Source organism: Dipodomys ordii, unplaced genomic scaffold, assembly GCF_000151885.1.
Source record: "Dipodomys ordii isolate 6190 unplaced genomic scaffold, Dord_2.0 Scaffold54, whole genome shotgun sequence".
NCBI lineage: Eukaryota > Metazoa > Chordata > Mammalia > Rodentia > Heteromyidae > Dipodomys > Dipodomys ordii.
The window spans coordinates 1515698-1541462 of record NW_012267270.1 but is presented as its reverse complement, the minus strand read 5'-3'; the positions used below and the strand labels follow the sequence as shown (position 1 = coordinate 1541462).

At 59.9% G+C, this 25765-nt stretch overlaps 1 protein-coding gene across 2 annotated transcripts in view; it reads right to left on the bottom strand.

Moving 5' to 3' along the window:
- The window catches only part of Shank2 (SH3 and multiple ankyrin repeat domains 2), a 283271-nt gene that overhangs the window by 59000 nt on the left and 198506 nt on the right, over positions 1-25765 (bottom strand). The gene's annotated exons all lie outside the window — the stretch shown is intronic.

Genomic DNA, 25765 nt, shown 5'->3' with positions numbered 1-25765 from the left:
GAGGACTGACACAGGGGAGGACTGACACAGGGGAGGACTGACACGGGGGAGGACTGACACAGAGGAGGACTGACACAGGGGAGGACTGACACAGGAGAGGACTGACACAGGGGAGGACTGACACAGAGGAGGACTGACACAGAGGAGGACTGACACAGGGGAGGACTGACACAGAGGAGGACTGACACAGAGGAGGACTGACACGGGGGAGGACTGACACAGGGGAGGACTGACACGGAGGAGGACTGACACAGGGGAGGACTGACACAGAGGAGGACTGACACAGGGGAGGACTGACACAGAGGAGGACTGACACAGAGGAGGACTGACACGGGGGAGGACTGACACGGGGGAGGACTGACACGGAGGAGGACTGACACGGAGGAGGACTGACACGGAGGAGGACTGACACAGGGGAGGACTGACACAGAGGAGGACTGACACAGGGGAGGACTGACACAGGGGAGGACTGACACAGGACTGACACAGGTGAAGATGTGCGCTGTGTCCCCTCCCCCTGGCGGGGAAGGCCCCTGGGTTCCTGACTAGCCGGGACATTGACAGGGTATGTTTGCCAAGCACAGACCTCACGCCATTGGGATGGCGGCCTTCCTGCTGCCCGGCCGCGGAGCGCCAGGTCTGCCTTCTGATTCCTGATGGCAGATGCCACACGTATCGGTTGTTTTCATGCACCTTGGGGTCTTGAGGTCTCCTCCATGGACTGTCCTGGACCCACCCAGTCTTCCCTGCTCCAGCAAGTTCCCGATGTGCATCAGCAGCTGCCCGTGGACACCGGCTCTCACGCTGCCAGCTGCCAGCAGTGCCCCGCACCGCCGCTGTGGGTTCTCATACCCACACCAGTGCCAGGTGATGGGGTCAGCCCCTGAGGCCCCAACCCCTCAAACTATCCAGTCTTGAGCCCAATTCCCTGCCTCTATTGCACTGGCCATTTCAGGAGACCCAGGGTAATGGAAAGAAAGGAACCCACAGGAAAGCAGACACAAAACCTACAAGTCTCCAGCTACCTTCGCTGTGACCGGGGAGCCGAAGAACATCTCTTGGGAACAGCCAGCCTCCTGCAGACACGTCCAGCCAAGCCGGACACCCATGCGCACAGGCTGAAGCTGGATCCCTTCCGTTACCGTGTAGTAATGCCAAGGCAAACACATCAAAGGCCTCGGTGCAGGGCCCAGGCCTCAAAACATCACAGCAGCAGGAGGAGGGAAACACGTGAGCTCACTGGCAGACGGGAACTTCCTGAGTAGAATTCCAGGGCCTCAGCAAAAAGCAGGAGGACTGACAAGTGGGTGTGCCCAGCAAAGGACGTTGTTACGAAGCTAAAAAGAGCCTATGGAATGGGAGATTTTTGCCAGCTGTATATCTGACAGGCCTCAAATTTGCAATATACAAGGAGCTCAAGAAACAAAACCTTCCCCAAGTCAATAGCCCAGCTAATAAGCGGGCAAAGGAGCCGAACAGACACTGCAGAGGAAGCAGTACACACGGCCAATAAACACAGGAAGGAATGCTCCACAGCCCTGGGCGGAAGGAAATGCAAATCAAAGCAGCGCTCAGCATCTCTCCCATCCCAGGAAGAAAACGAGTACCACCAAATGGTGTCAACGAAGCAGGGAGAAAGGAGCCACGATCCCGTCCCGTGGGTGTGAATGCGTGCCACCGCCACGGAAGTCAGCATGGAGACTCCCCAGAAAAGTAAACGTGGCGCTACCCTAACACCCAGCAATGCCACTCATGGGCCTTTATCAGAAAGAAGGCACGTCAGGAAACAAGAAAGACACTCGCACACCCACGTTCATGGTAGCACGTTATCAATAGCCAGTTTATGGAAACAGCTTAGGTGTTCTGCAGGATGAATGGATCTATCTATTGATCCATTATCTATCAGTCTGTCTGACTGTCTGTCTATCATCTATCTATCTATCTATTCCACCTCCCTCCCTCCCTATCTACTTATATCAATCTATCAATCTATCTGTCATCTATCTACCTACCATCTATCTATATCCATTTACCTATCATCTAACTATATCAATCATCTATCTACCTATTGTCTATCTATCTACCTATCTATCTATCCACTATCTTTACCAAGTTTTATGCAGCCATCAGGAGGAATGCAATGATACCTTCTTCAAGGACATGGACAGATCTGGAAAATACCAAACTGAGTAAAATAAGCCAGGCCCAGGAAGAGTATGTGGGCACATGCTTTCTTTCATACAACTATCAATGCAAACACACACAGGGAACATGCAGATGCGCATGGGATAGCTGTGATTTAGTTGAGTGAAGTATTAATATGCCTGGGATGAAGTATTGTATACACAAGCTTTTAGGTAAACAAATATCAGGAAACTGGAACATGTTTGAATGGGAGGGATGGAAAGAAGGGGTGATGGAAAGAAGGGGTGAGCGAATGAAAAGGGGAACAGATCAAGCGCAGATCCTCAGGGTACATGTGTAATAAAGGCAGTCTGGGGTGGAGGACCAGGCAGACGGGCGGGGGTGAGGGAAGAAGCACTGGACACATAAAGGGATGGGTTAACTTGAAAATGCCTGGCACCACTATGTGGAGTTCAGAAAATTAAAAAAACCTACTAGGCAGATTCTGTCTCTCCTCTGTTCCTAATGACCTGTCGCCACATTCCCCTGCCTTGGGGCTCACCCAGCTAACCATCTACCCTCCACATCTCTCCACCTATCATCCATCACCAATCCTCCATGCACCTGCCATTGATCCACGTATCAACCATCATCCATCCGTCCATCCGTCCATCATCCATCCATCCATCCGTCCATCCATCCACCAACCCATCCATCCATCCGTCCATCCATCCATCCATCCGTCCATCCATCCACCAACCCATCCATCCATCCATCCATCCATCCATCCATCCATCCATCCATCCGTCCGTCCGTCCATCCATCCATCCATCCATCCACCAACCCAGCCATCCATCCATCCATCCATCCGTCCATCCATGCTTGAATCCATCTCTTCTTTCCTTCATCAGAATCTCCATCCACCTGTCTGTTTCATTTGAACGATTTCCTGAGCATTCCTGGAGGGAAGAGGACTGCTTCCACCCCCAGAGCTCCCGACGGCCCCGGCGAGCCCCTGCCCCAGCTTGTCAGTGTGGTATGGGTTGGGTAGGCTTCCTGGAAGAGGCGGCTGTGGGCTCTGGGAGCACTGGAGGAGGCTGCCAGGGCATGGAGGCAGATGGAGACCCGTCCTCAGGAAGCCTCGGGGATCTCTTGGGCAGTCCTGGGCTTTGAACCCTGCTCCTCACGCAGGCTAGGCAGGTGCTCCACTGCTTGAACCCTACTTCCAACCCTTTCTGCTCTGGTTATTTTTTGAGATAAGGTCTCATTTTTTGCCAGCTCCAGCCTGGACTGTAATCCTCCTATTGATGCTTCCTGGGGTGACAGGCACACGCCAAGGTGCTCAGCCTGTTCTGTTGAGATGGAGTCACAGGCTGGCCTTGAGCCATTATCCCCTTGAGTAGCTATAGTTACAGGGGTGAGCCACCAGTGCAGCTCTGCTGTGGGCTGGAGGTGGGGGGTGACCTTGGCATCTTGGGAAGGTAGGGGCAGGGGGACTCGAGAAGGCTGCTGTGGTCACTCACTGATCTTTCTTTTTCTTTGTCAATTGTGGGGCTTGAACCCTGGGCCTGGGCGCTGTCCTTCAGCTCTTCATCTCAAGGCGAGCGCTCTACCACTTGAGCCACAGCACCACTTCCAGTTTTCTGGTGGTTCATTGGAGATAAGCGTCTCAAGGACTTTTCCTGCAGGGGCTGGCTTTGAACCACGATCCTCAGATCTCAGCCTCCTGAGTAGCTAGGATGACAGGCGTGAGTCACTGATGCCCGGCTGATCTTTTTCTTAAAGTGAGCTGGAGCCAGCGGCCCAGGGGCCGGGACAGGGAGGGCACTCGCACTCGGGGCCCCAGGGGCGTGTGACTAACTCTGAGGCTTTGCGGTCCCTGCAGGCCATGTGCCGGTGTGAGTCAGCCCAGAGCGCCATCACCATGGAAATCTAGCAGCCCGCCCAGAGATTCTCCAGCTCTACCTCGGGCACTTTCCCCGGAGGTTTGGGCCGGGTGGCCCAGCGTGGGTTCTGCTTCCCAGAGCAGCTCCGCCCGTGCTGGCGTGGACAGAGCTGACACCGTGACATCCCCAAGGTGCTGTTTGGAGGGAGCCCCTGGCTCCCCAAGAGCCCCCCCTCCCAGGGATCACGGCCACCGTCCCTCGCGGACACATCACCGGTCACTGTGGGCATCAGTGTGCGTGGTGCCCCCGGGGCGGCTCTGGAACAGGGGCGCCTCCCCCACCCGCTTCCCCGCTGAGGGCCTGGCCACCACCCGTGGGAGGGGCGGGGCTCAGGAAAGGCAGGAGGGAGGGGGGGGGGAGCCAGGGAAGAGCAAGGGGCCGGGCACCCATGAGGGAGCGAGGGAGAGGCAGGAGAGGCAGACGGCCGGCACTCGGCGCTCAGTGCAGCTGGCAGCCGGGATACAGCAGCATGGAGATGGAAAGACTTCCTCCGGGTTTTATTTTTTATTTTAAAGATCAGATTAGAAAAGAGTCTACACCCAGGGGCCCGTGTTCCGCAGGGAACATGACTGGAAAGGCAGCGTGGGGCACAGAGGGGCTGTGCTGGGCGATGGACCCTCGGGGGGCCGATTACCCCCGGAGCCGAGGTCCCGGCCCTCCCTGAGGTGGTTCTAACTCATTTTAATTTTTGGCTAAAATACAAAGGATTAAAGTTCAAAGCCAGCCTGGGCAGAAAAAAAAAAAGCTATGAGACTCTTATCTCCACTTAATCATCAAAAAGCTGGAAGTGGAGCCGTGGCCCAAGTGGTAAAGTACCAGCCTTGAGCAAAAAAGTTAAGGGCCCTGGGTTTGCGCCCTAGTACTGGTGTACAGGCATGCACGCGTTCACACGCACACACGCGCACACACACTGTGCAGGGGTGAGGCTGTGCGGGACGGGGCACACACGCCGGGGACCGTGGTGGTGGTGACGTGTGCACATTCGCTTAGGTCACCTCTGCTGCTGCTTTGGGTTGTTTCGTATTTCCAGCAGCCCAGGCTGCCTGAGCCTCCACTTGCCAAGTGCTGGGATGACAGCACCACAGCCCAGGCGGCCCCAGAGCCGACCGCAGGCATCTCCCTGGCTGACTGCAGTCGGGAGGGAAAGGTGGCCTGAGTCTCCTCTTGCAAACATCTGCGCTAAAGAAAAGCAGAACTTGCACTCATGTGCTCAGAACTAAACACCTCACAAGCTGCGCTGAGGTGAGGGACACTCTCCCAGCAGATCAAATCACGTGACACCGGGTACGTGGTCTCTCCCCTGTGAGCTCAGCCCAGACGCCCCCCGCGGCACTGGCTCCCCGGCTCCACAGCCGCCCGGCGGAACTCCACGTGAGGAACTCTAAGCTTTTGTTTGCTCAAGACCCTTTTAAAACCCACCGTGCCTGTTTATCTTTTCTACAATGCCCATCAGCAGAACAGAACATGCCATCCATACAATGCCCGTCAACAGAACGGAACGCAGCCCCTCCATACAATGGAATATTACTCAGCCATATAAAGGGATGAATGCCTCAGCGCTCCTGTGATGACACAGCCGGATGGGAAAGACCCTGCATGGCAGATGCTGTTTCTGCCAAGTGTCCGTGAGAGAGCCGATGAGAACAGAGTCTATGCGTGCTTGCCAGGCTAGGGACGGTGTGGGTAGAGAGTGCTCAGTGGGGTCTGAATGTTCACTGCAAGGACGAGGAACGTTCTGGAAGCAGATAAAGCTGGTGGTTGAACAGTCAGAGGAAGGTTCTAAACACCACTGGACAGTACCCCTTCACGCGGTTGTTTTTATCTCAGCAAAGCGCTTAGGGGCCCAGGGAGGGGAGTGGGCGGCAGGCCTGGGGCCTGATCTGTGTGGCAGAGCCACACCGTGTGACCCTGGGCCTCAGGAGGCTGGGGAAGGGGCTGGGAGCCGCTGCGGTGCCCAGAGCGGTCAGCTGCTCACAAGGAATGAGAATCCGGCTGGAGGAAGGTTCTCGGCCTCCCTCCCCGATGGCCGGCGGCACGGACGCTGGCTCTGCCAGGACGCAGGCTGCACACAGGCCGGTCCCCCCTGCGGCCTTCCCGGGAAGCCCCAGCCAGCCCCCTCCGCACTCCCTGCAGCCAGCTCCCCGCTGCCTCTGTTACAAATACCCAGGGCCACCTGCACAACTTGTCATTTAACAAACATATTTGTAACACGACGACCAGGGCTTGTTGGACAGACCAGCTTTTGTCTCTGAGAGGAAGCGTGTGAGGCCTACAAGGGGGCACCCGCTAGCCTGGTCCTGGGGTCCACCTGGGCCTGCAAATGTCACAGCTCACAAACTGCCCTGTGGAGGTGCACGCAGAACCCAGCCTGGAGCTCCGTGCCGGGGTCTCTGAGTGGGGCCTGCACAGAACCGTGTCTCCTGGAACCCCAGAACAGGGCCTGATCTGCAAGCAGTTCCTCACAGGCGCAGCTTGTGAGACAGAGATCCTGGCAGGTTAGGATCTGCCCACTGGGTCGGGCCCCTCCCACTAGGTCAGCCTCCCACCCACTGGGTCAGGCCCCACCCACTGGGTAGGCCCATCCAATTGGATCAGGCTCTGCCCACTGAGTAGGCTCAGCCTACTGGCCAGGGCACTGGGCCAGGCCCCGCCCACCAGGACCTGACCCCCAGGCCTAGGAGGATACCATGTGAAGGCAAAGTGAGCCAGGAGATGTACCATCAGTCAAGGCCCAGCAGGACCAGCTGACAAGACCCAGAAGAGCGTCCCCTGACCGCACCAGCTGAGGGCACTGCTGGAAAGGCCACAGCAGAGGCGCTACGGGCTGGCAGCAGTAGAAGCAAGTACCTTCTGGGCCCCACCTGGACATCCTCTGACACAGGCCTTGCAGGGACCCCCAGGCCACTGGTGCGGCCACAGCCCCTGCATCCCATTCTCCATACACAGCTTACAGATGTCCGTTGCTGTCTCCCGATGCCCGGCAGGTTCACCTGCTGAGCCTGCCACCACCAGCTGGGCGGGCAGGGGCCCCGGGGGGTCCAGAGCCAGCAGGGCCGTGGCCCTGGCTTGTCCAGCTGTGGGGGGTGGACGCAGTCTGGCTGTGGTTGGCTGATGGTGGCACGCTGGGGCCCGGAGCGGCCGTGGGGCTCGGCACAGAGATGGGGGGAAGGGGGGGCACGCAGAGGCCCGGCGGGGCCTCAGGCTTCCCCCACATCTGAAGCCCGCACAAGGGCCAGAGGAAATGCTGGAAGAGCCCTGCGGCTCCAATAGGAATGGTCTCTCAGAGACGGCACCAGCTCGGAAAGTCGCCCCCGAGGCCCAGCAGCCCTGAGGGGCCGACCCGTCACAGAGGGACGCACTCACCGCCACGTAGTGTCTTCAGAAGGAAGGGAAGGCCACACAGCGTGCCAGGGGAGCTCGCAGCTCAAGCCTTCAAGCAGGGGGGACGGATGGATGGATGGACAGACAGTGGGAGGAGAGTAACACCAGGCAGGCGGCTGGTGAACAAGATCCAAGGCCCTGAACCCAGCGCCGGCAAGCAGAGTCACCGGCGTGCTGAACAGATCGGAACACGTGTGCGGCGAGCTGAGTTTCCCTGAACAACACACAGCTGATCGAGAGGAAGCCGGGGGATGTGATCAGCGATCAAAGGAGACCAGACACCCATCTTCCCAAATGACGGGAAAAAAGAAATTCACTATCGGTTTCCAATTAAACCAGAATGTCCCAGCACACGAGGAAGCGAATTAGAGACTTTAACCCCAGGGCCGCACATCAAACAAATCCGAGTCAATGGAAATTCTGAAGGCCTTTCTTTCCCCGGCCTGCGCCCCTGCCACACACGCCCCGTTCCGTTCAGTCCAGTGGGGAGGGTGGGGATTGGAACGCACAACCGCACTCAGCAGGCGCGAATTAACAAGAGAAGTCAGCAAGGCGACTGGATGAAACAAAATCCGACTCACCAAAGTCTGCCAGCAAATGCAGCTTCAAAAACCATACCATGATGTGACGAAGACCACAGCCCACAGAGGGATGTGGAGCACTCAGCAGAAACTCTGAAAGTCAGGAAGGCCACGCCTACCCCACGCGGCCGTCCAGGGCCCACACAGACAGGAAGGCCACACCTACCCCACGCGGCCGTCCCGGGCTGCAGAAGTGTCCACATTCTCGGAATGGAAATCACGCCAGCAACCCGGTCCCGGGAAGCTGGGGCGTCAGGGCCGGGGGAGGCTCCGGTCCCCGAGGGCTCCTCGCTGGGGGGGGGGGGAGGGGGCTCATTAGGGAAACTCGAGTTTCCCTAGGGAAACTTAGGGCTTTGGTGAGACCTAACATGGGGGGTGACGGGTGCGTGTGGCTGTGTGCCGCCCGCGCCGCGCCCGCACCTGCGCTCCGCTGGGAGAGCCTGTGGGGGAGGGGCCGCCAGGCGCAGGAAGGGCAGCCTGGAACTTGCTAGGCTGGTGCTCTACCTCTTGAGATAAGAGTCTCACGGGCTTTCCTGCCTGGGCTGGCTTCAGACTGTGATCGTCAGATCTCAGCTCCTGACGAGCTGGCATTACCGCCGTGAGCCACTGGTGCCGGGCTTGCATCCGTTGTTTTTGAGGTAGGGTCTCACTTTGTGCGGGGTTGCGATCCCCCTGCCTGTGTGTCCCCGTGCGGGTGAAGAGGACTGACAGACACCCGGCCATGGCCCCTCTCCGCTAGCTGAGGTGACAGGTTGAGATGGAGTCTCTTACACCTCATTGATCAGGGCTGGGCTCGAACCATGACTGTTGACCTCTGCTTCCCAATTGCTAGGATTACAGGTGTGAGCTCCTCACTCAGATCCCCTTGGGTCCTCCAGGCACAGGCAAGGTCCTCACGGGCGGAGCTGAGGGTCCCCCACCTCCCCGGGACCCCAGGTACAGGCAGGGGCGTGGCCCAGCCTCGTCTCTGCATGTTGGCCAGGCTCCTGTTGGCTGCTTGTGAGTGGACACGGCAGACTGTGCTGGCTGTGAGCAAGCCGCTCACCCCCCCCCATCTCCTGTCCCCCTGTCCACCCCTGGCCCCGCCTCGCCCCACCCTGCGCTGCAGAGCTGAGCGGCTCCAGGCAGACAGACACAGGGCCACCTCTACGTGCTATAGTTCTTGATCAACTGCTACTGGCACCCACGCGTTTCATTCATGTTTAGGGCTCCTGGGGGACCCAGGGGAACAAGGGACCTTGGTGACCTCAGCCTGGGCCAGCGGCAGCCAGCGGTGCTGGAACCAGCGAAGGGGACCCCGACAGGGAGTCTTCCGGGCCTCGGTGGCAGCTGGTGGGGGAGCTCCGGGGGCTGGGGGGCAGGCACCCTCGGGGCTGGGGGCAGGGCCAGGCTGAGGGTTGGCACTGTGTCCTGCTGTCCAGGCCCAGGCCTCAGCGTCCAGCACTGGGTCTGAAGCAAGCCCCTCCTGGAGTGAAGGCTCAGCCCACCCAGGGCACAGCAGGGCTCACCGTGCCCAGAATCTCTGCCAGGCCTGCGGGGAGGGTCACGGGGCTGCTGTGGAGGGACCCAGACTTTGCCTGCAAACGGCCAGAGAGTAAGTTTTAGTGTCAGGAGCCACATGGTGTGTGCGTGTCTCTGTGTGCACATTCCTGCGGGTGAACCTTGTGGGGAGACAGATGGTTGCACAAGGGTCCCCAGAACAGGGGGAGAGGCCATTTCAGGCCGAGCCTCCTGGGAGGCCAAGTGAACACGGACACGGGACAGCCCCTCCAGCGGGTGCGGGAGGGACCGTGGCTCTGTGAGGAGCAAACTGTCGCTGTGGTCGCGATGAGCTCTGTCCTGCCACACTGGACAACCGAAGCTCCAGAGAAGCCAGTTTACGGGACAAGCGCCCGCCAGCGAGTGGGTGGGAAGAACTCGGACGTGAGACACGTCAGGGCATCGCATGCGGCTCCGGAGCCCCGAGGTCCCATTCCCAAGCACATTCCCCCGGCCTGAGCTCGGACGTGTCCTCACCACGCCGCCTGCCCCCGTGCGTGCGGGGCTCCAGCACACCACCCCGCCTGGGAGACTCCCTGGGGCAACAGACACGGCCCTGCCCCTCCCCCCCAGCCCGGCCAACCCTTCCCCCCAAGACAGGGTCCCTGGGGCAAGGTGGGGGCTCCAGGGCTTGGTCGTGGAGAGCTATCTGGGGCAGAGGGCAGCCTGGCAGGGCTGTCTGTGCCCAGGGCTAACCAGCCACAGCCCCAGGAGGCTGATGGCCATCCACAGTGGCTGGAGTGACTTCCAGATCTCACTGGAGGTTCAGAACAGCAAAGGATCAAGTTACAATCTGCCTGGATCAGTTAGGCACCGGTGGCTCACGCCTGTCAGCTACTCAGGAGGCTGAGATCTGAGGATCCTGATTTGAAGCCAGCCTGGGCAGAAAATTCTGTGTGTGACTTCATCTCCAATGGAGCACCAAAAAGCCAGAAGTGGAGCTGTGGCTCAACTGGCAGAGTTCCAGTCTTGAGTGAAAAAGCTAAGGGACATTGCTCAGGCCCTGAGTTCAAGCCCTAGCACTGGCCTGCGCATGCACGTACACACACACACACACACAAGTTCAGAGGGCTGGGTGGAGCCCAGGAGGGGACCAAACACAGTCCTGTCTGTGGAGTTCGGGTGCGGCCCCACCCAGTGTGGAAATCTGATAAGATGCACAGTGCATCCTGTCTGGAAAGGGCCTGCCCTGGTGTCAGGAGCCTGTGTCCAGCTGGTCTGTGCCTGTGTGGAGGCCCCAGTCCCCTTGCTCAGATCAGAGGTCAAAGCCACTCCAGGCTACCCTGCCCGCCATCCTCAGCCAAGGAGAACTATGCCGGGGCTGAGCCCCCGGGAGCCCCAGGGCCAGGGCCTGATTGCTCCCTGGGTGGGGGGTGGGTCTGGAAGCAGAGCCCAGGCTGTCGAGGGCCTGCCCTCCACACAGGCACAGGAGGTGCCCAGAGGATGCCCAGAGCCTCTGTCCCTGGCTTTTGCCCCAGGACTCACACGCCTTGCCCCAAGCCTTCAGAGATCCCCGAGGCTGTGCCAGGAGGAAGCCCTGTGCAGCGTGGGCCGGAGACACTTCAGGCCTCCGCGTGCGGATGGGAAATAGGAATGCTTTCATTCGACGCCCAGGGCCACAAAGGGTGAGGATGGACGCGAGGGGCCCGCGTGGGTCCTGGGTCTTTGTGGAACCCTCCTGCCGCAGCCCCCCCCCGCCCGGGGCCTCCCCTCCACATCCACAGCCCTGCCGCAGCCCCCCCCGCCCGGGGCCTCCCCTCCACATCCACAGCCCTGCGCTCACTCTCCCAGGAGCCTCTGCCCCTCCGAGCCAGGCCCGCGCAGGCACGCACACACGGTTGCTAGGAGACGGTTGCTGCGCGTCACCACTGAGCTGGCAACGGAAAACACCACAGCCGTGTGCAGTGTGCAGCGGGGGGGGGTGCTGTCCACTCACTGACCCGCCCTCCCCCAATACGATTCCAGCACGTTCCTTCTGCCCGGCTCCTGGACGGGGCTTCCCTGGAGCTCTATATTTAGGAGAGTTATGAAACAAACACCCCCTCCCCCGTATCGGCAGACTCCTGGCACCAGGATCAAGAGGCAGGGAGATGCCATGGGGGAATTCGGCTTCTGATCCCAGAGCCTGGAGCTCCGGGGCAGCCTGCGGCTCACACCCCGCGACAGCGTCCGCTGGCTCGGCCATGCCGGTGGCGTCCTGGCCTGCGCCTGGCCCGTGGGCCGCCGGGCTCATGGAGAGGGAGGCTGACAGATGGCCCTGGAACAGAGGCTCTCTGTTCCCCGGTACCACACCCGAAGACCAGAGGGCACCGTGGGGGGCATTCACTGGCCCTCCAATCCATGGTCGCTGGAGAGGCACAAGCGTGGGAAGGCCCGTGTCTGGGGATGGCCAGGTGGCCCGCAGGGCCCTGCTGTCCAGGGTGGTGGCAGGTCACTGGACACGGGCTACTGCCCACCCAGCACCAATGGTGCCAGCTTGGGAGCTCTGTGAGTAGCCGGTGCAAGCACCACAGCCTCGCAGGGGTGGGTGGCTGCCCGGGGCCGGGGAGGCCATGTCCCCTGCCCCTGCCCTTCAGCCATGGGCCGCGGGGCGGGAAAGGTTGAAGGACTAGATGGCACATGCCACGTGCCCTGCACCAGGCTTCCTGGCACGGTGCCAGCAGCAGCGCCTTGTGTGCCACAAGGTACTGGCTCCCCCTTCTCTGCTATGAGCAAGACCAGGGACGGGCCCTACCACAGTCCCCCCATCCCAGTGAGGACAGAGGACCATCCCCCATCCCAGTGAGGACAGAGGACCATCCCCTCATCCCAGTGAGGACAGAGGACCATCCCCCATCCCAGTGAGGACAGAGGACCATCCCCTCATCCCAGTGAGGACAGAGGACCATCCCCTCATCCCAGTGAGGACAGAGGACCATCCCCCATCCCAGTGAGGACAGAGGACCGTCCCCCCATCATCCCAGTGAGGACAGAGGGCTGTCCTCCCCCCCGACCCCGGACCCACCACGCCGCTGATCATGACTGTGACAGTGAGCAGGAAGTTAACCTTGGGGTGTCTCAGCCGCTGCCCCCTCGGCCTGTTTGCCGCGGCCGCTGCCCTGCCGTCCTGTGGCACAGCAGAGCCCTGGACCTCTCAGGACAGCCTTTGCCTGCGCCTCCCGAGCAGGGCGCTGGGGTCTAACCCCTGAGCCTCCCGAGCAGGGCGCCGGGGTCTAACCCCCGATCCTCCCGAGCAGGGTGCCTGGGTCTAACCCCCAATCCTCCCGAGCAAGGCGCCCGGGTCTAACCCCCGAGCCTCCCGAGCAGGGCGCCGGGGTCTAACCCCCGAGCCTCCTGAGCAGGGCGCCGGGGTCTAACCCCCGATCCTCCCGAGCAAGGCACCAGGTCTAACCCCCGAGCCTCCCGAGCAGGGCGCCGGGGTCTAACCCCCGAGCCTCCCGAGCAGGGCGCCGGGGTCTAACCCCCGAGCCTCCCGAGCAGGGCGCCCGGGTCTAACCCCTGAAGGCCCGATGGCAGCCCCGCTGTGCCGCTCCTGGGTGGGCGGCTGGCCGCCCAGGGCAGCTCTGAGCAGCCTGGGAGGAGAGTGGGTTCAGGCAGGGCGCAGGGCAGAGGGGAGCGGGGGAGTGGAGAGAGGACCTGGGGGAGGCCAGCGGGAGGTGCGGCTCTCATCAGGACAGACGGAAGCACGTGGCCTTTGCTCCCCCACTTTCCTGCCCAGCCTTCCCAGGCCTCAGTTTCCATGTCTGCACAGTGGAGGGGTCTCCCTGCTGCCCACTGTGTGTTTGGGGGGGACTCGGTGAGATGGAGGGGCTCCCCAACGTGGAAGGAGCACCTCGCACAGGGGCAGGGGCAGGCAGGGCTCCTGCTCTTGACTTGGGAGAGGATGGAACGTTGTCAGGTGACTTGCCCAAGGTCACCACACCCCAAGTAGGAGGAAGCCGGGACAGCGCCCCGCGGTCATCTGGGCCTGGAGATTGGCCCTCTGGGAGTGGTCAGCACAGGCCAGGGCGGGAGCGGGGCCCATCCACCCTCCCCAGGGCCAGGGCCCTGCACGGGGGTGGGGGCTGAGGATGGGGGTCCCTCGGGGCTCTGGCTGAGGATGGGGGGACCCTCGGGGCTCTGGCTGAGCTACAGCCCTGCAGCTGTGCGGCTCAGGAAGGCAGGGTGGTTCTGAGCAGCAAAGGCCGGTGTCCCATCGTGGGAAGTGGAAGGAAAATGACAATGAGGCCGGAACTGATTTCTGCCTGAGGGGGGAGGGGTAGCTTCTGGGGGCAGACAAGCATGCTGTGGCCTGAATTCGGGGTACCCCAGCACCCCCATGGCCTGGGCTGTCCCTTCTACCGGGCCACACCCAGACTTTCCCATCCTGACCGGAGCTGGCCCTGAGGAGGTGTAACGGGGTATGGAGGGGCAGGGGGGGGTAATGGAAGCTTCCAGCGGGGTTGGCCCCGCCCCTGGTGACTCGGATGCAAAAGAACCGTGGTGGGCAGTGATGCTAGTGGTCAGCGACGCTGGCCTCACCAAGCACAGTGTGGGGTGGGGGCCTCCGGGGATGCTGCCCGGTCACAGGAGGGGCCAGCAGACTGCTGTGGTGGGGGGGGTAGAAGCAAAGATGGGGTGGGAGGTAGTAAGAGCTGTCACTCTGTCCGTCTGTGCCTCCCCATCCGGGGTCTCAGGAGGGAAGCTGGCCTCTGGAGCCCTTCCCTCCAGTGCCCCGACTGTCTCCCAGCTCATCCGGCTCCTGGCCATTGCTGGTCAGCTTGAGGTGAGGGGGGGATCTTGCCGCTCCTGGGGACTGCCATCTGAGGCAGAGGTGACTATGGGGGTACATTCCTGCACAGAGGACCCCCTCACCCTCTGAGGCCCACACCCTGGCTAACTGCAGTGAGCCGGCCTCATTGCCAGGCCTCAGTTTCCCCAGGAGCCTGGCCATCAGCCCTCTGGCAGACCCTGCCCATAGTGACACTCATTTTTTACCATCTCCTTCCTCATGACTGGAGCCCTGCCTAGGCCTCGGGGTGCCAGCTCCCCGCCAGCCCTGCCCTCAGCCCGGCCCTGGAGCCAGGGATGGCCACGGGATTTACAGCTTCCCATGGGATGGGAAGGTGGGGGGCTGCACAGGGCAGACCCCTGTGCTGGGGTCCTGAGCTGGAGGTGGACGTAACATGGTTTGCTCCCATCCTACCCCGCCCCATGCTGGGCAGCCCTCTGATGGCTGGGGGGCAGGTTAGGTAGGGCCTGTGTCCGGGGCTCACCCCATTGGGCTGGCTGGTTCTGGCTCTCAGGATGGGGCCAGAGCAAGGGTAGAGACAGGCTGACAACGAGGGGTCAGCCAGGTCCCAGGCCGCCTGACTGGAGGGAGGGAGCTGCACGCTCAGCCAGGGTCCGGGCCTCTGGGAGTCGCTTTTCAGGGAGGAGGAGGTAAATGTGTGCAGTAGGCTTTCGGTTGCTATGACAGGTACCTGACAGAAATGGTTAGGAGTAGGAGGGTGTATTTACTTTGTCCCGTGGTTTAGTCTGTGATTGGCTGGCTCCGTGTTTCTGGGAGGTGCAGAAGGGAGGGTTTAGTCTGTGATTGGCTGGCTCCGTGTTTCTGGGAGGCGCAGAAGGGAGGGTTTAGTCTGTGATTGGCTGGCTCTGTGTTTCTGGGAGGTGCAGAAGGGAGGGTTTAGTCTGTGATTGGCTGGCCCCGTGTTTCTGGGAGGCGCAGAAGGGAGGGTAGGGCTGAGGTGCTCTCCTCATGGTGGCCAGGAAGCAGAAGTCTGAGAGAGCTGGCCTGCGCTGTCGGGGCCCAGCCTATCGGACACTGCACCCACATTTGGGGCGGGCCTTTCCCCCACAGTTGCTATCCCATATGCCAATCATTTCTGGAACCGCCCTTGAAGACCCACCCAAGGTGTGCTTTACCCGTCTCCTGGGCGTCTCTGAATCCAGACCCACTGAGGGTCAGGATAACCATCTCCAGCGCTGCCCCGGCTCCTGCCACTTCTATGTGCACACGGCACCTTAGCTGACGCTGGGGCGGAGCCTGCTTGGAGCTGAACTAACCGAAACATCCCCGGGCCCCCTGGGGCTCCCTCGGGCCCTCCCGCCACCTCCTCTCCCCACACCACAGGGTCTGGTCGTCATTTCCCTCCCACAGTACAGGAACCTCACTCAAGGCCCAGGCTCAGGATGGGGGTGACTCACAGAGGCCCTGCCAGCAGCGGCCGGGCCCAAGCTCGGGGCCTCCAGTCCTCTGTGGACAGCAGAGCCGATGGGTGGAAGGGTGTCACCAGGGGACAGCTCAGGCAGCCCCTGAGGGCTGGGGCCATGGGGCAGTGCCGCACAGCCTTCCTGGGAAGCGGCAGCCTCGGTCTCTCGGCCTCCCAGAGTGGGCCTCCCAGAGTGGCCCGGCCTCCCAGAGTGGCCCAGCCTCCCAGGCTCATGACTCAGTGTCCCAAACCCTGTGGCCAGCTGTGGAAAGCCCAGGCCTTAACCACACACAAATCAGCTAATGCGATTTCCTCTTCCTTTGTTTCTTGTGCCAGTACTGAGACTTCAACTCAGGACCTCCCAGTTTTGCTTGGTTTTCTTTTGCTCAAGGCAGGTGCTCAACCATGCGAACCACTCCTCCACTTCTGGCTGTTTTTGTGGTTAATTGGGGATAAGAATCTTAGGGACTTTTCTGCCTGGGCTGGCTTCAAACCCTGATTCTTAGATCTCAGCCTCCTGAGTAGATACTGAGTAGATAGGAATACAGGCATGAGCCACCGTGCCTGGCTCCCTTTACTTTAGAAGGAGAACTTTGGGGACCTGGAGCTTCCAATGAGTATGAACACAAGACCTCCTGTCCACAGGGAGCACGGCACACAGTGTGATCTGCACATGGTATGAGCTGCACACAGCACAGTGTGATCTATGCATGGTGTGATCTGTACAGTGTGATGTGCACGGGGTGTGATCTACTCACTGTGTGATCTGCAAACAGCACACACTATGATTTGCACACAGTGTGATTTGCACACAGCACAGTGTGATCCATGTGTGGTGTGATCTGCTCACTGTGTGATCAGCACACAGGGTGATCTCACAGCACAGTGTGATCCATGTGTGGTGTGATCTGCTCACTGTGTGATCTGCACACAGCACACAGTGTGATCTCACAGCACAGTGTGATCTTCTCATAGCACAGTGTGATCTATGCATCGTGTGATATGCGTGTGGTGTGATCTGCTCACTGTGTGATCTGCTCACAGCATACCATGTGATCTCACAGCACACATTGTGATCTGCTCACAGTGTGATCTTCTCACATCACAGTGTGATCTATGCATCGTGTTATGTGCATGTGGTGTGATGTGCATGTGGTGTGATCTGCTCACAGCAGTGTGAGCTACACATAGTACGATCTACACACAGCAGTGTGATCTGCTTATAGCACACAGTGTGATCTCATAGCACACAGTGTGATCTGCTCATAGCAGTGTGATTTATGCGTTGTGTGATCTGCTTACTGTGTGATCTGCAGACAGCACACAGTGTGATCTGCACATTGTGTGAACTGCACATATCACAGTGTGATCTATACATGGTATGACCTGCACAGTGTGATATACATGTGGTGTGATCTGCTCATTGTGTGATCTGCACATGGTGTGAGCTGCACACAGTGTGATCTGCTCACAGCATACAGTGTGATTTATCCAGTGTGATTTGCACACAGCAGAGTGTGATCTATGTGTGGTGTGATCTGTACATGGTGTGATCTGCTCACTGTGTGATCTGCACATGGTATGACCTGTACACAATGTGAGCTGCACACAACACACAGAATGATTTACACACTGTGTGATCTGCACACAGCACAGTGTGATCTATGCGTGGTGTGATCTACACACAGTGTGATGTACATGTGGTGTGATCTGCTCACTGTATGATCTGCACATGGTGTGAGCTGCACACAGTGTGATCTGCTCACAGCATACAGTGTGATTTGTACACAGCACAGTGTGATCTATGTGTGGTGTGGTCTGCACATGGTGTGATCTGCTCACTGTGTGATCTGCACATGGTGTGAGCTGCACACAGTGTGATCTGCGCCCAGCATCCATTGTGATTTACCCCTAGTGTGTGTAAGAGCCCGATTGCAAGGTGATAGGTCCAGGTGGGAGGGGGGGCAGGGGGGCGGGTGTGGTGCCCAGACAGCGCACGGGGGTGGGGGAACCTGGAGACACAGGACACAGAGAAAAGGTCTGCAAATCAGTCATCTGCGAGAACAACTCATGCCATGACCACCACCAAAGATCGGATTCAAACGACTTCTCCAAAGACGCACGGATGGGAAGCACACACACTGAGTGAAGCTCCAAGTCCCCGATCGCTAGGGAAACTCAAACCCAAATGACCACGAGAGGCCAAAATGATGCAGGAAACAAGCGCGGGCGAGGGTTGGGGGGATGTGGAGCCCTGGCCTGGGGCTCGGGCCAGCAGAGGGCAGGGCAGCGGTCACTGAAAGACCCCACAATGGGGCCTCTTCACAGAGAAACAGAAAGGAATCTGCGGGGTGCCGTGGCTCCTGCCTGCCATGCTAGGGACTCAGGAGGGTGCGATCTGAGGATTGCAGTCAAAGTCAGCCTGGATAGGAAAGTCCATGAGACCCTTACCTCCAATGAAGCACCAAAAAAGTGGGAAGTAGAGCTGTGGCTCAAGTGGTAGTATGCTAGCTTTGAGTAGAAAAAAAACCGAGCCAGAGTGAAAATCCCTGAGATCAAGCCTTAGTACCAACACACACACACACACAAACTGAGCACCAAGGGAGGGCTTGTGATGGGCGAACACATCAGGCCGCATAACACAGGGAAGAGCCCAGCCTTAGACAGCAATGACGCTCAGACACACATTAGAACGACTCTGCATGGTGCTGCGTCGGGCAAAACCAACCCCTCACACAGGGCAGATCCACAGACACACAGAGGAGGATGGGGTGCTGGTGGCCACCAGGACCTAGGGAACCAATGTTTAAAGGAGACAGTTTTTTTTTTTTTGGGTCCAGTCATGGGGCCTGAACTCTGGGCCTGGGCGCTGTCCCTCAGCTCTTCAGCTCCAGGCTAGCGCTCTACCACTTGAGCCACAGCGCCACTTCCGGCTTTTTTCTTTTTGCTTATGTGGTGCTGAGGAATCGAACCCAGGGCCTCGAGCATGCAAGGCAAGCGCTCTACCACTGAACCACCTTCCCAGCCCAAAGGAGACAGTTTTAATTTCACAAAATGAGAAAGCTCGGAAAAGGATGCTGGTGATGACCACCCAACAGTGTAAATATACAGAATCCCACTGCACTTAAAAATGGTTAAGCTGAGCCTGGTGCTCAGCTTGGGAGGCTAAGAATGGGAGGATTGTGGTTTGAGGCCAGCCCAGCAGAAAGGTTCTAGAGTCCCTGTCTCAAAGGACGGCTAGGCATGGTGGCTCATACTTACCATTCTAGTTATGCAGGAGGCTGAGACCAGATCACAGTCCCAGGTCAGCCAGGGCAGAAAAGTCCATGAGACCGTCTCAATGGAGAAAACTGGGCATGTGGCCTGGCCTGTGACCCCAGTCATGACCAGAAGTCGAAAATGGGTGGACTGTGGTCCAGGCATACACTGAGCCCCTCCCCCCAAGGCTCCATATCAAAAGCAGGGCTGGAAGCAGGCTTGGTTACCGAGTGGCTGTCTAGCAACCAAGAAGCCCTGAGTTCAAAACCCAGGGCGGCCCTCAGTTGCCCCCTTCCTTGTCACCAGGATGAGCACTGGAGGGTGAGGGCCAGGGCAAGAGAGACCTGCCCTCCTCCCAGCCTTCCTGCCCCTCCTGGAATATTCCAGAAATCCAGAGGCCTTTCTGAGTGGCACCAGTGTTCACTGCCGTGCGCCCCCCAGGTTCCAGTGAGGAGCTCACATGGCTACGCTCAGTGGCCTCCCTGCGTGAGCGCGAGTCCTGGGGTCCTGAACAAGGGAGACCCACAGGGTCAGCGGAGGCCCTGGGGAGGCGGCCCCGCCCCTGGCCCCGCCCCCACCACGCCCCTCACCCCATCCCTGAGCCCCGCCCCTGAACATGGCCCCGCCCCCCACCCGGCCACCCCAGCTACGAATCTGCGGGTAGCTTCGGCTCCCAAGGCCAGGGGACCCCACTCTGGTGTCACATCTCCCCCACTTTCCCTACGAAGGCGTGGGTGGTCGCTGAGAGTCAGGCTTCACCGCTTCCCGGACAGGCTGTGTGCACAGGCCCAGGACGAAGGTCTTTGCGGGTCAGGAGGGATGGCCGTTCTGTAGTCTGTTAACCTGTGGGCAGGTGTGTGTATGGGGTGTGTATTTACGTGTGGGTGCACACCTGTGTGAGTGCAGGCACGCTGGCGTGTGCAGTGCGGTGCGTGTGCCTGTACGGGCCATGTACGCGTGTGTCAGGCGTGTGGGCAGGGTGTGTGCACACTCCCGCCCCAGGGTGGGACCTGCCAGGGCCTCGCTGGCTTCCGGCCCCTCAGCACTCCCTCTAGAAGGCAGGGCCTTGCCTCCGTTTCTGCTGCCTCCCCCGAGGACGCAGACATGTGCGGGACAGACGCCCGGGGGCGCGGGACACAGGAGCCGGAGCCCGGTGTGCGGCCCTCCCATTCAGAGACGAGGAGGGGCAGAGGCACCCCACCCGCGTCCACCCACCCCACCCGCATCCACTCACCCCGCCCCCGTCCACTCACCCCGCCCCGCGTCCACTCACCCCGCCCGCGTCCACTCACCCCGCCCCGTCCACTCACTCCCACTCGGACAGTGGCAAGCTCCAGAACACCTTGTGGCCCGAGGCCAGGAGAGGCCCAGGAAGAGCAGCTCAGGGAATGGTGCTTAGAAGATCCACGGGGAGGACTCAGCAAGCGTGAAGATGGGTGCAGTGTGGGGTGCAGAGGGCAAGGAGGTTGGGGTGTGGGGCGGGGGGGCAGCAACCCTGCAAGAGGAGGCTGGGCCCTGGCTCGCGGAGCCCCATCATCTCAGCCTGAGCAACATGGGTTTGCTGTAGCCTCCCTCTCCAGGCAACTTTGCAAAACAGACCCTCACTCCTGAACCCCCAAACTCGGTACAGTCCACAGGCAGCTCGGCCGGGTGCCCAGCCAGCCTTGAGCCGGGTCGGTGGCTCCCACCACCGCCCCTGCCCGCCGGCCCGCGCAGCCTGCCGCACCCAGGGCCTCTGCGCACCTCCCCGGCCCTTCCCAGCGGTTCACTTCCTGCCCAGCCGGAGGCTGCCAGGCCGGCTGGCAGCCCGGACTGGGCTAAAAAGCACACAGCAATCTGGGGCTAATTTCCTCCTGGAAAGGAGTTGGTCCCTGGTAAATGTACTAATCATGGCTGAATTGCTCAGAGCCAGAGCTCATGGACTCCGCCGTCCAGGGGGAGCGGGCTGGCCCCGAGCGGGGCCATGGCCACCGGCAGGGAGGGCAGCTCCTGGAGCGGGTGCTGGGACGCGCCGCACGCCCAGCTGCGCCCTGCTGGCCGGGGCTGCCCCTCCCCCCGCCACCTCTCCCCCCACTGAAACCAACAGGAGGCAGGCAGGGACCTCTGCTGATCCCGGGCAGATGCAGCCTAAGCTGGGGGGAAGAGGCAGGTGGCCCTGTTTTACTTATGCCATGGGGAGGTTCTTGTCCAGTAATACAGAATAAACACAAAAACCTCAGTAATCATCAACACGTGCAGTGACAGAGCTTCCTGGGTTTTGCTCAGAGGGGCTGGGCACCGCGGCCCCAGCTGGCCGGGCGGGCTCCCCCTGCCGCCCCCCCACCCCGGGGCTCATCGCCCCTGGGTGCTGGCTCTGGGCAGATCGAGGGCAGGAGGGGCTGAGTGGCCTTTTCTGAGCAGATCTCTGGCCGCTTCTCACGGCACGTGGGTGGGAGTGAGGCAGGCGTGGGGGCTTGGCCAGCCCAGGACACAAGCACGGCTCATGGGGCCCAGCACCAGGCCTGGCCTCAAAGGCCTCCCCAGTCCCTGGCTCTCCCCTGGGGCTCTGCCCTAGTCCCCTCCCCCTTCCCCGGCCCCCGCCCCCAGCCCCGACCTCTCAGCAGAGATCCCAGCATCCGGAGTTAGGAAGGTCAGGGGTGAAGGAGGCTGGGCACCCAGGACTGGAAACTCAGACATGGGAGGCCGGGCGTCTGGGCACAGGGAGGCCCGGCCTCTCACAAGGCGCGGGCGGAGGGACATTGAGACCCGGGACCCAGTATAGGAAATACAGACACCCAAGGAGGACGGAGACCAGAGCAGAAGGGAGAGGAAGAGGCCGGGCGCCCGCCTCCGAAGCCCGGGGGAGGACACAGCCGACCCTTCAGCCAGGACCGAGAGCCGGTGGACCGCATGTGCGACCCATGTGCCAGCGTCCGTTAGGGTGCCCGGGTCACAGCTGCGCCTCTGCTCCGTGGAGGGCGGCCGGGAGCCAGGCCCAGGCTCTGCCCCAGCCGGAGCCCCAGAGAACGCGCTCAGAGGGGCGCAGTGCGGGGCTTCCAGGGCCAACCTCAGGCTGAGCTCGGAGCCTCTGCAGGTGGCTCCATCTCAAAGTCTCCGTTTCCTCATCTGTAACAGGGCAGATCACAGACTGCGGCCGGGGTTGGCAAAGTCGGGGATCCCATATGAAAAGTCAACTCACATCAAAAAAGGTTGGGGGGCTGGGAAGGTGGCTCAGTGGTTAAAGTGCTTGCCTTCATGCCTGAGGCCCTGGGTTCGATTCCTCAGCACCACATAAGCAAAAACAAAAAAGCCGGAAGTGGCACTGTGGCTCAAGTGGTAGAGCGCTAGCCTTGAGCTGAAGAGCTGAGGGACAGCGCCCCGGCCCAGAGTTCAGGACCCACGACCGGACCCAAAAATAAAAATAAAAATAAATAAAAAAAAGGTTGGGGACCCCACAGAAGCAGAAAAGCACCCGCCTAGCAAGGGAAGGCCTTGAGCTGAACCCCCTCTACCGCAAAAAACACAGCCGCCGAGCTACACACTCCATGGGAGGTCTTTCTACCGTGTGCCTTTCCTGCCAGGGCCCTGGCTCTCCGAAGATCTGGAACAAGGCCTCCAGTCCACCGCAGGCCGTTTGCCTGCCTTCTGGACACAGCCTCCTGCTAGGGGACTGGCCACCACACGAGCTCCAGCCACGGAATGTGAGCAGGAGAGGGACGTGGTGGCTTTCCCGCCAGCCAGCCGCAACGGCGGAGCAACCTGGACACGCAGGCTGAGGAGGGAGGCGCGGAGTCCGAGTCACGGCTCGGAGGAGGGGCGGGGAGTAAACCTCTGCCCCAGCAGCCATCTTAGGCCTGGGCTGGTTTGTATCAGCGTCTGCGGCGCCAATAGCGGCGGGTTCGACACGTGTGAGGTTCCGTCTCCCTGGCCCCAGGAGCACGTGGGGGTCCCTGACCCGCTCTGGGCTTGGCTAGGAATGAAGGGCCCCTCTCTCCGGGCCCTGAGGCCCTCCGTGCCCGACTGTCCTGGGTGACTAACTCAGGCTCTTCTGGGGAGCTCCTGGGGGAGGGCAGGATGGACAGGGGCGGGAGCTGGCCTGTCACAGGTGCTTCTTGTCACCCCAGACGCCACCCCCACTCCTCCCCCGTGTGCCCAAGCTCAGCCCTGTGCTCAGGAGCTGCTGTCAGGCCTGACACAGACATCCCGGCTGACAGCACCCCTGGGGCTTTGAACGTTGAGTTCCTGCCGGATTACAGCCACTGGGCCGTAACTGTGGGTGACACGGTGATGTCCTGGGGGACTGCTCACACACGCACGCACACACACACACACACACACACACACACACACACACACACACGTGACGGTTCTGCTTGCTGTGGGGCCAGGAAGCAACAGGGCTGACCTCTGAGGTGGGAGAGATGACCCCCCGCACCCCCACAGGGCTTACACTCGTTTGCTTGCTCCTGGCTGATGCTCTACCACTTGAGTCACCTGTCCAGCCCAGCTTTTTGCTGGACAAATGGAGATGGAATCTTACAGACTTTTCTCCCTGGCCCGGCTTTGAACTGCACTCCTCCAGATCGCAGCCTCTTGAGTTGCGAGGATCACAGGTGTGAGCCACTGGTGTCCGGCAAATGCTTATTTACTTTTAATGAGACACAGGACACAGCTACAGAAAGAAAAAGTTTCTTTGCAGAAGAGCTGAGTCCCCTGGGCTGCGCTCCCTCTAAGCTGACCCCAACATTTAAAGGTGCAGAGCCTCCCAAAACATTCACCTATGTCTGTGCTCCCCAAGAGATCACAGGAACAAGAGGCGGCGCGGATGATGGATCAAACTAAACTTTTCATTTGTTTGGTTTTGTGCTTGTACTGGGGCTTGAACTCAGAGCCTGGGCTCTGTCTCTGAGCTTTTTCACTCAAGGCTAGCACTCTACCACTTGAGCCACAGCTCCATTTCTGTTTTTTTTTTTGTGGTTAATCAGAGATAATAATCTCAGACTTTCCTGCCTGGGCTGGCTTTGAACCAGGGTCCTCAGATCTCAGCCTCCTGAGTAGCTAGAATTACAGGCATGAGCCACCGGTGCCTGGCTATCTCTGCAGACCTTAAAATCAGCCCCAACCTATTGCAATGTGGCGACTGCCCAGCAGCCTGCACCGACACTGGGGCCCTGTGCATCCGCTCACCCGTGGGCTTCCGTGGATTTAACTTGCTTGGGGTCACTGTGTGCAGGAGATGCTTTCTGCAACGGGAGAGCCATGAATCTCCACACAACCCGTGCTCCACTCAGGGCCCAGCCTGCAGGCAGCCCTGAGCAGCGTGTGCAAAAGACCCAGACGGAGAGGCTGGCACAGAGCGGGAGGCACAGGCGCGGCTCCTCACATCTGGGGCAGGAGGTGTCGCACACCTGGCTTCCAGCCACGGAGCGCCCCAGGCCTAACAGGAAGGTCCTGGTGTTAGAGAGGAGAGGAGACGTGGAGGGGGCTGGGTGTGGTAGCTGACGCCTGTAATCCCTGCTAGCTGGGAGATGGGAGGATCACAGTTAAGGGTCAGCTTGGACAAAGTTAGTAAGAAACAAATGAAGTTAGGTTTTCTACTTGGAAAACAAACTAAAAACAGTAGCACTAAGTTTTTCTACTTGAAAAACAGAAACACTGTAGGCAAGGCTCAGGGGGTAGAGCACCTGCCTAGCTAGAGCAAGACCCTGAGTTCAATCCCTAGTCTAGTGGTGCTGTGGCTTAACGTGGTAGCACTGGTCTTAAGCAAAAAGAGCTCAGGGACAGCGCCCAGGCCCTGAGTTCCAGCCCCACGACCAACAACAACAAAAAATCTGTACACATAAAAATATCCTCTCCCGGGGCTGGGAAGGTGGCTCAGTGGTAGAGCGCTTGCCTTGCATGCTCAAGGCCCTGGGTTCGATTCCTCAGCACCACATGAGCAAAAACAAAAAAGCCGGGAGTGGTGCTGTGGCTCAAGTGGTAGAGCGCTAGCCTTGAGCTGAAGAGCTGAGGGACAGCGCCCAGGCCCAGAGTTCAAGCTCCATGACCGGACCCCCCAAAAAAAATATCCTCTCCCCAGCACGCTGCGTTCCTCTCAGCTCAAATTAGATGATGACCACTGGTATTTGGAGACAGGGTCTCGCTGCTTCTCAGGCTCTCCTGAGCTCAGGGGATCTCCTTGCCTCAGGCCGGCTTGTAGCCAGGATATGAATGCTCAGCAACGCTGTGCCCTGATTATTTTGGTGTGGTGCAAGGGGCGTAATTCAGGGCCTTTGTCCTGTTCTGCAAGGGACCCACCGCGGTGGCTGACACACCTCAGCACTCGCTGAAATTCTAAAGCAGCTGGGCACTGGGAGCTCACACCTGTCATCCTAGCTACTCAGGAGGCTGAGATCTGAGGATCACTGCTCAAAGCCAGCCCAGGCAGAAAAGTCCATGAGACTCAGATCTCCAATAGACCACCAGAAAACCAGAAGTGGTGCTGTGGCTCAAGTGGGGAGCGCTAGCCTTGAGCTGAAGAGCTGAGGGACAGTGTCCAGGCCCTGAGTTCAAGCCCCATGACTGACAAAAAGAAAAAAATTCCAAAGCAGTCACCAACCACAGGACACAAAGCCATCACTGTCCCTGTGACACAGAGCCATCACCACACCGTCCACATGACACGGAGCCGTCACCATCCTCACCATCCCTGCGACACGGAGCCGTCACCATCCACACCGTCCACGTGACACGGAGCCGTCACCATCCACACCGTCCACGTGAC